The following is a 12,968-nucleotide window of genomic DNA, read 5'->3' as shown; positions in this document are numbered from 1 at the left end:
AAAAAAAAAAAAAAAAAAGAATCAATTGATAGAGCAATGTCCAGGTATTGAATCATGGCTTAATCAAATCATGGCTAAGAAAGATCCTGTCAAAATAGTCCAATGCCATAACATATAGAAATTCTTACAGTAAATGGTGAATTATTATTTTTTAGACAAAGAGAAGGGCCTCTTTATCCAACTCTAAGGTTACATCACCAAATATCCTTTTATCCTGCCACACCAGCAGGTTGATAAAGGAGCCATCAAATTTATACTCAATGGAACAAATATCGTGTGTCCTGGCTTAACTTCTCCAGGAGCTAAGCTTTGTTCTGCTGCAGTAGGTACCATTGCTGCAATCATAGCAGAAGGAAAACAGCATGATCTATGTGTTGGAGTCATGAAGATGTCAGCGGAAGACACTGAGAAAGTCAACAAAGGAATTGCCATTGAAAATATCCATTATTTAAATGATGGGCTGTGGCCTATGAAGACATATAAATGAGCCTCAGAGGAATGCACTTGGGACAAATATGGATATTGTGCTGTGTCTATGCTTGTGTCTGTGTGACAGCGTGAAAACAATGCCTCTGTGGTTTTGCTGAATAAATTCTACAGATATTAAAAAATTTTTTAAAGATAAAGTCCTGCACACTCAGAAATTTTATCTATTTTCTCATTTATGCAATGGTGTCCTTCTCAGTCTCCCATGCAATTCCAGGTCTGCCCTGTTAATTCTAGAAAGATTAGTCCGACCCACACACAACATCCACATTCTGATCAAAGACCAGACTCATGGGACGCTGGGAACTGTTGTACTGTTGATCAGCCCAGGGTCATGGCCCACAGCTTCAGCAAAATGAGGAAGCACTTTCCAAGTGCTTGGGAGTGAGGACATGCCACTATCCCAGATGTTAAGTCCATGTAGATAGAAGGAAACCCGGTCCTCACCATGAGCACCTGCAGTCATGTTAGGGAAAGTACACTGGAGAAAAGCAAATCTTCCAAAACAGTGGTATCCACCTGTCACACACTGTGGAAACACCCTCCATCCAGACCTGGGACATGGCAGCAAGATCTGTAATACCCCATTGCAGGGAAACTGTGCTTCCTGGGCTCCGTGAGCATCAACATACCTGGTAGGCTGGGTATAGTGTGCAGGGAGATCAGAAGGTCCCTGGTGCTGATGGACACTATGGACAGCTGCCCTGGATTTGGGTACTCTTCCTTTGAGCTTCATATGTGCAGGGAAACAGATTGTTTTCTGTGTCTGGCACAGCTGTCAGGCTTCTGCTGCTTGTATGCAAGCACATTCCTGGCACTAAATCCCACCCAGCAGAATTCCTCTTTCCTGAGGCAGTCTTCTCCTGGGAGGTGCCTCACAGGTAGTCTTTGGTGAGCTGAATACCTGTGTCACACTCACACAGGTTGCAGGTGGAAGCGAGAGGCTATATCATTTCAGTGCCTCATTCCATCAGCACAAGTGGTCCTGCGGTGCAGTCCAGGGACTAGGCACTCAAGCCCCCTCGGGCCTGTGGCATCAGCACCCTTGCCCCATGTCCTCAACTTGGAACAGAGGATGCCACAACTGAGGACCGTCTGTGGCAGAATAGATATTTCTAATTCCAGGCCCATTCTGTAGAAAATTCAGTCAAAAAATGGATTTTTTTTTTCCCCCATCTGGTACTTGCTTTGTCCCTTCTATACTTTTGCTATTTGACTTTTAAAAAGTAACTTGAAATGGTACAAGTTAAATATTTCCTTCCCTTCAGGGGCATCAATCAGGACAGCAGCCACCGTGCTGCTATTTCACTGGTTAAATTAAATAATTTAATAAATCAAAATGAGCCAAATTTGCCAGCATTTTTTTATTATCTCCGTATTTTTTTGCAGCACTTCTAAAAAATGTTTGCATCCAATGAAACAGATTAACTTATATATTCTTCCCCACCCCAGGTAACTGAAATTTTACAGCTGTTTCATGTTTTTAAGGCAATATGCAGATGTATAAAGATACAGACTATTTTTCTATAGTCTATCATTTTTTATTATTTAATATAAGTTTTGCAGTACTGGTCATTGAACCTGAGGCTTTTACCCTGAGCTACATCTCTAGTCCTTTTTATTTTTTGTTAAGACAGGATCTTCCTAAATTGCTGAGTTGCCCACACTGTGCTTAAACTTGAAATCCTTCTCCCTTAGCCTCCCAGAATGCTGAGATTATAGGCATTTTCCGCCACACCTAGCTCTATTATTTTTAATTTTGTTTTTAATATCTTTGACTAAACCTATCATTGAAATATGAATATAGAAGCAGCTGAGATTGTATCTCCTTAAGATATAAAGAAAATCTTTCACTCTCCAAGATGCCCAGCTAGGAGCCGAAGGAGGGATGTCACTCAAGTGCTCTCCCTCCCTCCCTCCCTCTCTCCCGCCCCATTTTTCCCTCCTAAAATTGTGGCCCTCCAGGTGGAATGGGGCTGCTGTGGCTGCCCCTGTGGATTCACAGGGTCAACCTTGTATTGGTTAATAGAGGAATGCAGTGGAATACAGCAGTGATGGTAACTGCTACCAGGGGAAATTTCGCTGTTACATAAAGACCAAATGATACTGTGTTTGGGATCTACTGGTAGTTTGGACCCCAGGCTAGAAATAGGGGAACACAGCACTCAGAGAATACGGGCTGCACTGAGTAATGAATTGAACTGGTTCTTCCTCTACAGGCAGCACAGCAGCACAAGGCAGAAAGAAGCAGGATTTGTCATGTCATGGAGAAGCCCTTGAACTCACACAGCAGATGGCAGCATCATACAGATAGCATCCAGGAGAGTGGACTGTTCTCATCTGCTTTGTGTTGCTGCTACAAAGCTCCAGAGGATTGGTACTATAGACAGACTTTTCTGGCTCATGATCCTGGCTCAGGTCCAGAACCCACGGCTGTGTCACAACAAGTGGAGAAACAGAAAGGGAACCAATTGTATTCAAAAGGGGCAAGCATGTGGGATGGCCTAGTTTCATCATGTTACAAAACCCAAGCTTATCTGTGGCTCATACAGGGAACCAATGAGTTGGAGTGAGAAAAAGATATTTATTCAGGTTACAGCAAGCCCAGAAAACTGGACTGATGTCCCCCAAAGATATCTTCACTCATCCTGTTTCATGCTCCCTTTATCTTTAGGTAGGAGGGAGAGATGAGGGGTTGGATTAGGAAAGGGTAGATGGCCAGACACTTCCAGGTGCTGCTCCCATAGTTTGAATGAGACATGGTGAAACTTGGTGGTTGGTACTCACAGGATCCTAAGGTCATGATGCCCCATGATGTTAAAACTGCCTTGCTTCTTCTCTCTTGGCCTCACAATTCTGTTCCAGTTACCCACTAGATACCTCTACAGACCCAAGTGAAGTACCAGGGGTTTCAGCTAAAGTTGCTTGCAAGTCCCTGCAACATATCCCAGACAACCATCATCATCACAGCCCACACATCACTGGTGTCATCTACAAGAAAGCAAGTGGGAGAATAATACTATGTGCAACTTCAAAAATTAGCGATTTTTAAAGTGACCTGAAAAGCAAGTGAAGCCAGAGAGTTCATTTGGGTTATCCCTCCATTACATCCCTCTTGTCTTTGTTCATTTCTCAGTATAGAGGGTTGTGGAGTGAAGACCAACCTGGCTATTTCCTGTTGCACTGCCATTCAACTGAGAATTCCTTTGGGAATACCTGCTGGTCCCCAGCCATATGGTGAATTGGAAGGGACTCTGACACTGAACAAGTAGTGAATGCAAAGGGAAGCTGGATCTTAACCAATGACTGGAGCTCGGAAGTTTCATCTGGTGAAGGAGCCAGTTGCTCAAGCCAGAGAAGTTAAAGTACCTTGAGGAGCTGTAAAGCAGAATTCATAAGGATCCAGAGCCAAAGGATATGTTATGACTTGTATCTAGATATCCACGCAAAGCCTCATGCACTCATAGGTGGGGCTTTTCAGAGCTGGCTGGATCTCGGCCATGTGATACTGGGATTAAGGGTGTGTTGTACTAAATTAGTCCATTGATTGGAATTAGCTAGTTCTATAAGGCAGATAGCCTGGATAGGAAAAAAGGGAAAGGCAGGCTGGCTGCTTGCTGCTCATTGCTTCCTGCCTGCAACACCATAAACTCTTTCTCCTCTGTGATGCCCCTCTGCCTTGGAGCCAGCCAACTATGTTCTGAAACTTCCATAAACTATGAGCTGAAACAAACTTTTCACCTTTTAACTTTGGATGTCCAGTATTTTGACTCAGCAATGAGAAAAGTAAAATAGGAACCAACTTGGGGCCCTCTGTCTTTATACCCATAGCAGCAAAACTGAGAAAGCTCCTGGAACTGAGACAGAAAGAACAGAAGATCCCCTCCTTTCTACTCTGTCACAGCTCTGTGGGCAAGGATCCAACTGTTAACCTGTCACTTATCTTCCCTGTCCTACTTCTGTCATCTCCAAGGTGACGCAGGCTGCTGGACCTAGGGTGTCCTGATAATCCCAGTGAGCTCAGAGCCTCTAGGCCCCATCGACAGGAGCCAAACTTGGAGGACAGCAACATTCTCTCCATTCCTGCCACTCCAAAGAATCTGCCTGGGCCACAGTGGGCTTGAACCTCAGACCTGTCCCAGACGACCCCACTCTGACCCTGACCCCCATTGCTGGGAAAGTGCTCAACTAGATCCATGAACACACAAACTGGGCATATATGACCCAATGCCGCTATAACATCAGCAGCTCCTCATAGTCCTTGGACAGTGGAGGAGGGTGGCTGGCCCAGAGAGGTTCCAGAGACCAGAGGCAGAGACTAGGGGGTAACTTCAGAGAGGCGGTATAGGCTGCTAAAAATTCCCGAAGGCAGTCAAGGGAATATGAGTTGTGGCTGCTGAAAAGCTGACAGGGGTGGCTTGAAGCTGCCAAGAGCTATGACCCTGAGGGCTGGGTGTTAAGGACACTAGCACCCAGATTTCTAACACAGAGGTCTAGGTGCTGTGGGAATTTAGGGCCTCGGGCTGCTAACATCAAGGAAGCTGCTGCTGAATTGAACAAAAGAAACTCAGATGATTGGTGACAGGATCAATGAGCAGTCTTTTTCTCCTACACAAAAGGCCCTAGTGTGAAAATGCCTGGCAGAAGGGCCTCTGCTCCATGTCTTTTTCCCCTGGGTAAATGGCACATACCTACCTTCTTATTGTCCTTGGTTACAGAACTACTCCCCCCTGTGAACATCTCAAGACCTGTGTTCTCTCCATGTTTTGTCAGATCAACATCAAATTTGGGCTTTTCAAACCAGGAGAAATTTTGATATGTATAGGGTGTTGCAGCTAGTATTCAGATGTCCCCTATGTGGTCATAAGTGGGGCTTTTCAGAGGTGGCTGTATTTAGGGTATGTGATACTGAGATTAAGGATGTGTGATTACTAAATGAGTCCACTGATTGGTTTAGAATAATTCTGGGTATGGATAAAGAGAAGGCTCACCCTGGGTGAACAATATGTTGTTCAGACTAGCCTCGATCTCATGTGATCCTTCTGCCTCAGCCTTCTGAGTGCTGGGATTATAGGCGTGAACCACCATGTCCGGCAATTCTGCAGTCTTTTGTGACAGTTAGAGTCAGGTAATTATATGTAAGAATCCCTCACCAACTCCTAGCTTTATTCTTTTGACTGAGTTGACACAAATAATAGAATAAAGCATGATGAACAGGTTCTAAACTTTTGGGCAGAAAAAAATTCAGTTATTTTTCAGGCACATTCTGAATTACTGAATTTAAGAACCCTTCTAGTATTAACTGGGCACCTGATTCATCACGAGGCTCCTTTATGATTGAATGCCATGATTCTAACACCAGGACAAGATCAGGCCAGCAACATCCCTTGCCAAGTATTATACCAACAAGCTTTATTTCTATTGGGTCTGCCCAGATGACTGGGGCCATTACAAGTAGAAATACAAAAAAATATAAAAAAGAGATCAAAGAGGATATAAGAAAATGGAAAGACATCCTTTGTTCCTGAAGAACCAATATAGAGAAAACAGCCATACTTCCAAAACTGCTATACAGACTCAACACAATCCCTATTGAAATCCCAACAATATATTTCACAGAACTAGAGAACACAATCCAAAAATTCATTTGGAATCAGAAGAGACCTAGGATAGCACAAGCCATTCTAGGCAATAGAGACATGGGAAGGGGTATCACAATCCCAATTTGAAACTATAAGAACAGCATGGTACTTCCAAAGAAACAGACCCAAGGATCAGTGGAATAGATTAGAAGATGCAGAAACAACTTCAGACATACTCAGCTACCTCATCTTTGATAGAGGAGCCAGCCATCATCACTAAAGGAAAGATAGCCTCTTTAATAAATGGCATTGGAAAAACTAGATTTCAACTTGCCAAAGATTAAAACTAGACCCCTATCTTTCACCATGCACTAAATTAAAATCCATGTGGATTAAAGATATAAATATTAAAACAGAAGCACTAAACTTGCTGGAGATAAGTTAGGTAGAACTCTTGAAGATATTGGCATAGGAAAAGACTTTATGAACAAATCCTCAGTAGCACGGGAACTAGCACAAAGAATTAACAATTGGGTTCTCATCTTTTTAAAAAGTTCTGCACTGCAAGAGAAATCACCAACAGAGCTAAGAGACAACCTACAATAGGGGAAAAAAATTCTACCAGCTATTGCTCAGAAAATGTCTACTATCTAGAATATATAAAGAACTCAAAATAATCAGACCCCCCCCAAATATAAAGACCCAATTCAAAACTGGGGATCTGAAATGAACAGACATTTCTCAAAGAAGTAAAAGCAGAAAATAAACATATGAAAAAATGTTTAATATCTCTGTTCACTCAAGAGATGCAAATGAAAGCAACACTGAGAGTCCATCTTACCCCAGAAAGAATGGCTGCTATTAAGAAATCAACCAGGTGCCAGGGATTTAGCTCAGTGGTGCTGACCTCGCAAGCAAAAGGTCCCAAGTTCGATCCCTGGTACAAAAAAAAAAAGATGAAGAGGAAGAAATCAACCAATAACAAATGTTGGCAGGGTTATGGGAAGAAAGGAACATTTCTTCATTGTTGACAGGAGTGCAGACTGGTGCAAGCACTGTGAAAATCAATATGGAGATACCTAAAACACTAGGATTAGAAGTCCCATTTGACCCAGCTGTTCCTCAGCTGGATATCTTCCCGAAAGAATTAAAGAATCATACCACAGCAATATATATGCTCACCTATGTTTGTAGTGGCACAGTCTGTAATAGCTAAATCTTGGAAACAACCCAATTGTCTATCAACTAGAGATTGGATAAAGAAGATGTGGTTTTTTTAATACAATGGAATACTACTCAGCCATAAAGAATGAGAACCTAGAGAGATTTATAGCTAAGTGGATGCACATTGAGACCATACTCTGAAGTGAAATTAGTAAGATGCATGTGTAAATACTGAATAGTTTCTCAGGTGTGAAAAAGTGAAAGTGCAAATAAGGATCAATATATATAATTGATATTGTATAATCGGAAGAAAAGGTCTAAAAGAGTAGGGGAAGTGGGAGTGGTAGGGGAAAGCTAAGAAGGCAAAGGAAAAAACATGAGAAAGGGGAAAACATGGAAAGAATGTCTTTGTAAATAGGGAAGGGTGCAGGGGTAAAGGGAGGGCTGGGGAATGGGGAAAAAAATAAGAACCAAGATAAGTCATGCAAAAAAGTGCAAGATCCCATTGATGAGTGTAACTGTATTGTATGCTTAAAATGTACCAATAAACTGAAAAAAGAAAAGAAATATATGAGTTTGTTTCTGAGCCTCTGGGGCATGCACTTCTCAGCTTTCTGGTGAGGCCAACATCCTTTTCATCTGACTGCCCCACTTCCTCCCCAATTCCCTCTTCCCAGGTTAAACATGGTTTATTCACTTAATTTTAATGGATGGGATTTTTTTGTTGTTGTTCTGAAAATGTTTAGAGACTTTTACAACATCTTTTTACATCAATAGGACCTTTACCAGGTATTGAGAATCAGCTTTAAGACACTATTAAGAAGAATGTACAGATGTAGAGCCAGGGGGAAAAGAAAAATCAGAAAGAAAAATAAAACAGAAAGAAAGTGACATAGAATCAGGATGGGTAAAATTCAGCATAGAACCTAACTGGTAAAAGACAGCGGAACCTCTGAATCCCCTGAGAATGTGCTGAAGGTGGGTTTTTATATTCATGTCATTGCCAAGGGCACAAAGTTTACTCGGTTCATGAATTCATATAGAAATCTTTTAAGTACTTGCTGTTATGGGCAATCTGGGAGCCATCAAAGGAAAAAAAATAGGGATGAATAAAATAATAAATAGTGTAATAATAAATAAGCAACATAATAACCAGTAAAATGACAAGTAAAAACTTCTCTGAAGGAAGCCCAAACATAGAAAGGAAAAGTGAAGGTAAATTGAGTCAGAGGACAGTTGACAAGAGTATCGATTAGGTCAGAGCAGAACTCAGGACCCAGTCTTACCTTGATTCCCTTTCCACTAAAACTGGCTCCCTCTCCATTCCCAATGCTCTGAATGGCAGCAGCAGATCAGCCCTGTACTCTAACCTTTGCTGCCAAATAGCTTGACGATTCCTGAATAAACAGAACCCATCAAGGGAGGAGCGCAAGATCCCCATTTAGTTGGAAGAGAAGAAAGGAAAGGTGTACACGTAGGCAGAACAGCTCTCGAAGGTCAGGGAATCCTCCATCTACGCAGCAGGATAAAGGCAGAAGGAAACATGAACCCCCCACACCACCATCCCACACCTACAGCGCTGTGTCATGTGCTACCAGAAGATGGGAATGGAGGGAGATTTCCACATGGCACGTAGCAAAGGTACAGCACTCCGCACCGCATCTGCCCGGGAGCTGGGGCTCCAGAGCATGGAAGGGCTGGGTGGCTGCCGGTGGATGAGCATGGGGAGCTCCTGCAGGCTGGTTCAGGTGTGGTCAGTGAGCACATCGGTCACCTTCCAGGAAGAGCTCATCGCCTGAGTGCCCCAGGTTCACGGTCTGCATCCCGTCTAGCAAGATGAAGGATGCCCTTGAGGAAATGACCTTGACCCAGCTCAACTAACTTCCTATCTGTGTCTCATGCTACTGAGTAGCTGTCGGTTTGCTTTCTTTGTTAATGATCCCTTCTAACGGAAAAGACCGCTTCTGTCTTTTACTAGAGCTCACACGTTCCCCGGCCAGTGGACAGAGCTGGCCAGCAGCCCTCCCTTCTAGCTGTCACTGCCTGCTTCTGCCGTTCACCTTGCTGCAGCCTCTCTGCAACTATCTAGCAACTTCCCCACTTCAGCATAGCCACTGCCAGTCTTGTGCATTCCCTTCCCTGGGTGATGCCTTAAATAATTGTAACCATGGTGCCTACAGCTGCTTGTATCCAACTTTTATATTTTTTCCAAATTATAACTTCTTCTAAGTTAAAACGTCAAGTAGTTACAGAAAGAAAAACAGCATCTCCTACCGTGTTTCTTTCTCCTCCCAGTTTTGCCCTCTGATAGCCGTTTCTAACTTCAGCTGCTTCCTACATTGCCATTTCTTAGTATCTTAATAGCTAAGGAATTATTACTATTTACAATTATTTTTAAAACCCAGGGCTTTCCACTTCCTGTACCTCACCGTTTTTCTCCTTCCACATCCATATTCCCTACACCCAGCTCAGTTACACAATAATTTTTATATTTAATGGCTATGTTATGACCCTGTAAATATTTGTGGCTGGCTTATTTATTTCCTTTCTTGAACAAATTGTATCTCCTGGGGTTAGTAGTCTCTGCTGGAGGCACAAAAGGAGGAAGCTGTCAATCTCCTTTCCTCATTTCCATGGGGATCCCCCCAGCTCCGTCCTCACGTTCCCGTCCTGGGGACCGTGTCACTCTCTGTTGGGGCCTTGTTTTACGAGTTAATTTTTTCCTGGAACATATTCTTATGTTCTACAACAGTACACATGGTAGCTTCATAAGAAAGTGTGTATGTGCAGGCTTTCACTTTTCGTTTCGGGGGATTCTGAACGTGCATAAATGTTTGATGCAGAGGCCAGAGCATGGGTCCCCTGCCACTAGTCCTGCCACCCCCGGCTTCCCTTGGTGGGAAGGGAGCAGGTGCGTAGGCACTGCCGGAAGAAGCCTGGGAGGTGCAGGACCTGAGGAAGCGACCAGATGCACTTGTGCCGTGGCCCTGCTGGTGGGAGAGCAGCTACAGAGGAGGCCAGCCGTGGGTGGCAGCTTTCAGATGAAGACTGGCAGAATACACAGGGGAGGAAGAACCCAAAGAAGGCATCGATGATGTTAATAGACAGAAAACCTTCCCCAGGATGTCATCGTCCACAAAGCCAACCCGAGGAAGGGAGCAGGCCGGAGGAGTCCATGGAGACAGCACTGAAGCAGAGGAGGGAGTCCAGCCAGAGAATGCAGTGGGCCGTCCCTGACAGCTGCAAAGGCCACAGGCGCGCCAGCTCTCCCAGCCCACACTGGGCGCACCCCACGGCGGGCCTTCGTGTCGACGCTCCAGTAAAACTCACCTGTTCCCTGAAGGGTGTCAATGGCTCTGCGTCTGTGCTAATTCTCGCTGTCAGCAGTCGTTTTCAGTCTGAACATCTCAACAGCATCATTTCTTACTATGGTTTAATTTGCACTTTCCTGATATGAGGTGGGCCAGCTTTTCATGCATGTTGTCATTGGTGCATCTCTCTTGGGAAGTGCTGCTTGAGCCTCTTCTCTATTTTTCTGCTTGGCTCTCTTTTCCTTAAAGATTCGACATTTCTAGAGAAGAACCTCTTGCCATGTATGCAGTGAGTATGGCATCGATCAGCTGAGGGCACTTTTGCTGAATTCAGAGGAAAATCACAAATCAGCAAAATGAAGCTCCCTTGATGTCAGCCCTCAGCATGGCATCTCTGGGCCCTAGGTGCCATCGGCCCTCAGGGTCACAGCCAGCAGCCCCCATCCACCCCTACCAGCTCCTCAGCAGCTGAGGCTCGTGGCCGTTGAGCAGCTTTTCTGGAGCTCTTTGGACAATTTCTGCTGCCTCTCTGGGGTTCTGTGCTGGTTTTGCTGGTCTCTGTCCAAGTCTCTGGAATTCTTTGGGCCTGGCAGCCCCTAGTGTTAGCAGTTTTATTTTTGTAATGCAATCTGTTTTGCCCACACTATCGGTGATAGGAATCCTGAGTGGGTTTATAGGATCACCTGAGCCAGGCTTTCCTGGGACCTGTGCTGAGCAAGGAGTGGAAATTATGAGGAAGTCTCCTCCACCGATGAGGACTGCGAGGAGCTGCTTACACAGAGTAGCCTTCCTGTGCCCCAAACCTGGCTGCTATCATGCATCTTGGATCCAGAAGGGGAGCAGTAATGGAAGCACCTGGGACCGATGGTCTGGGCCACCCTGAGAAGGCTGGGAGTTGGAGAGGGCATGATAGGTGATGCTCACAACTCCTTCTGGCTGTTGGAAGGAAGAAGAAGGAAAGGAGTATCTTTTCTGTCTCAGGTGTACTTTCTTTCTCTGTGGGTAGATGTTATGTTTTTCAGTTGTCTTTTTGATAAATAGAAGTTCTGAATTTTAATACAGTTATCGGAACATACTGGTCTTTTTAATAATGTTTATCCAGCTTAACAAATCTTTTCCTATGCCAAGATTCTGATGTTCTTCTATATTAACGTCTAGATGTTTTACTGTTCAAACTTACACGTCTAGTTCTAAGATCCATCTGGAACTCATTTTTGTGTGTAGTCTAAGATAGGAATCAAGTTCAAACTTTTCCCTTACACATATGCATTTGTTTCTTCACCACTTATTAAAAAGACCACTCGTCTCTTGTTAATTGATTATGCCATCTTGATCATAAATCAAGTGTCCACATCTGAGTGGAGCTGCTTCTCCATTCTCCTTCCGGGCCCATTGGAATATTTGTCTCTCCTTGCCCAAAAAACACTGTCTTTTAACATGCTTTAGTCTGTAATAACTCTCTGTGCTTCATACTTAGTGGAAAGTCATTCTACTTTGCTCTTTATGAGTACCTGGGCCACTTGGCATGTCCATATAAACTTTAGAATTAATTTGCAAGGTTTCACAAAATCCTACTGGAAGGCTGATCAGGACTGTGTTGAATCTGAGGTCAATTTGGAAAAGTTCACATATTTACAATACGGAGTCTTCTACTTCTTGAACTTGATTTATTCCGTGCACTTATTTAGATAGTGATTAATTTCTCTTAATAATGTGGTATGTTTTCTCCTGGGCAGAAGTCTCATACATGTTTTATCGGAGGCAGATTTTTTCCAACTGCCTAGAAATGGGGACAGTGAGGACTAAGGAAAAAAAGACAATAGAAACTTGCATAATTTCAAAGTGTATGGGGGAGCTGGGAGGTCAGTGCCTCGGAGTGGTCAAAGATAAAGAAACTCTGAGCTTGCCACTATTTACTGGGTACACACAATAATTGGAGAAAATATTGGGTGACTGGAGGATGCAGTGATTTTATGTCTGATCCTGTGTGAAGCAAATCTCATCCTGATGAGGATGGTAAAGAGAGCATTCCCATCTCAGTAGGAGGGATGAGCTGAGCGGGTAAGGAACTCCTCCCTCCCCTGGTGAAACCTTTCTCTTTTGCATTACTTCTTGGCTCTCAAGGAACCAGGACCTCTTCAACTGGTGTTATGTTTCCTTTGAGCACCACCCCTTCACAGATCACTGAGGCCTCAGCTGTGACGGGAGGCAAAACAGATGTTCCCGCAGCTGGCTCTTGGGCAAGGCAGCATTGGGCCTTAGACAGCTGTAGTCATGCTTTAGTTATGAAATGATTCTCCCCAAAAAATGCATATACAATCTTTCACCAAATTTATTTTGAGTTTTATTTTCTAATTGGTTAGTTCACGTATAGAGAAACGCAATTGATTTTTATATCCCATGACCCTGTTAAATTCTCTTTCAA

At 43.7% G+C, this 12,968-nt stretch overlaps 1 pseudogene; it reads left to right on the top strand.

Moving 5' to 3' along the window:
• Positions 1–487, top strand: part of LOC104860777 — a 1,500-nt pseudogene extending 1,013 nt beyond the window's left edge.
• Positions 488–12,968: the final 12,481 nt, after the last annotated feature.

This window comes from Fukomys damarensis, unplaced genomic scaffold (assembly GCF_012274545.1).
Source record: "Fukomys damarensis isolate Sample0158 unplaced genomic scaffold, DMR_v1.0_HiC HiC_scaffold_10, whole genome shotgun sequence".
NCBI lineage: Eukaryota > Metazoa > Chordata > Mammalia > Rodentia > Bathyergidae > Fukomys > Fukomys damarensis.
This window is presented reverse-complemented; position numbering and strand designations above follow the sequence as displayed.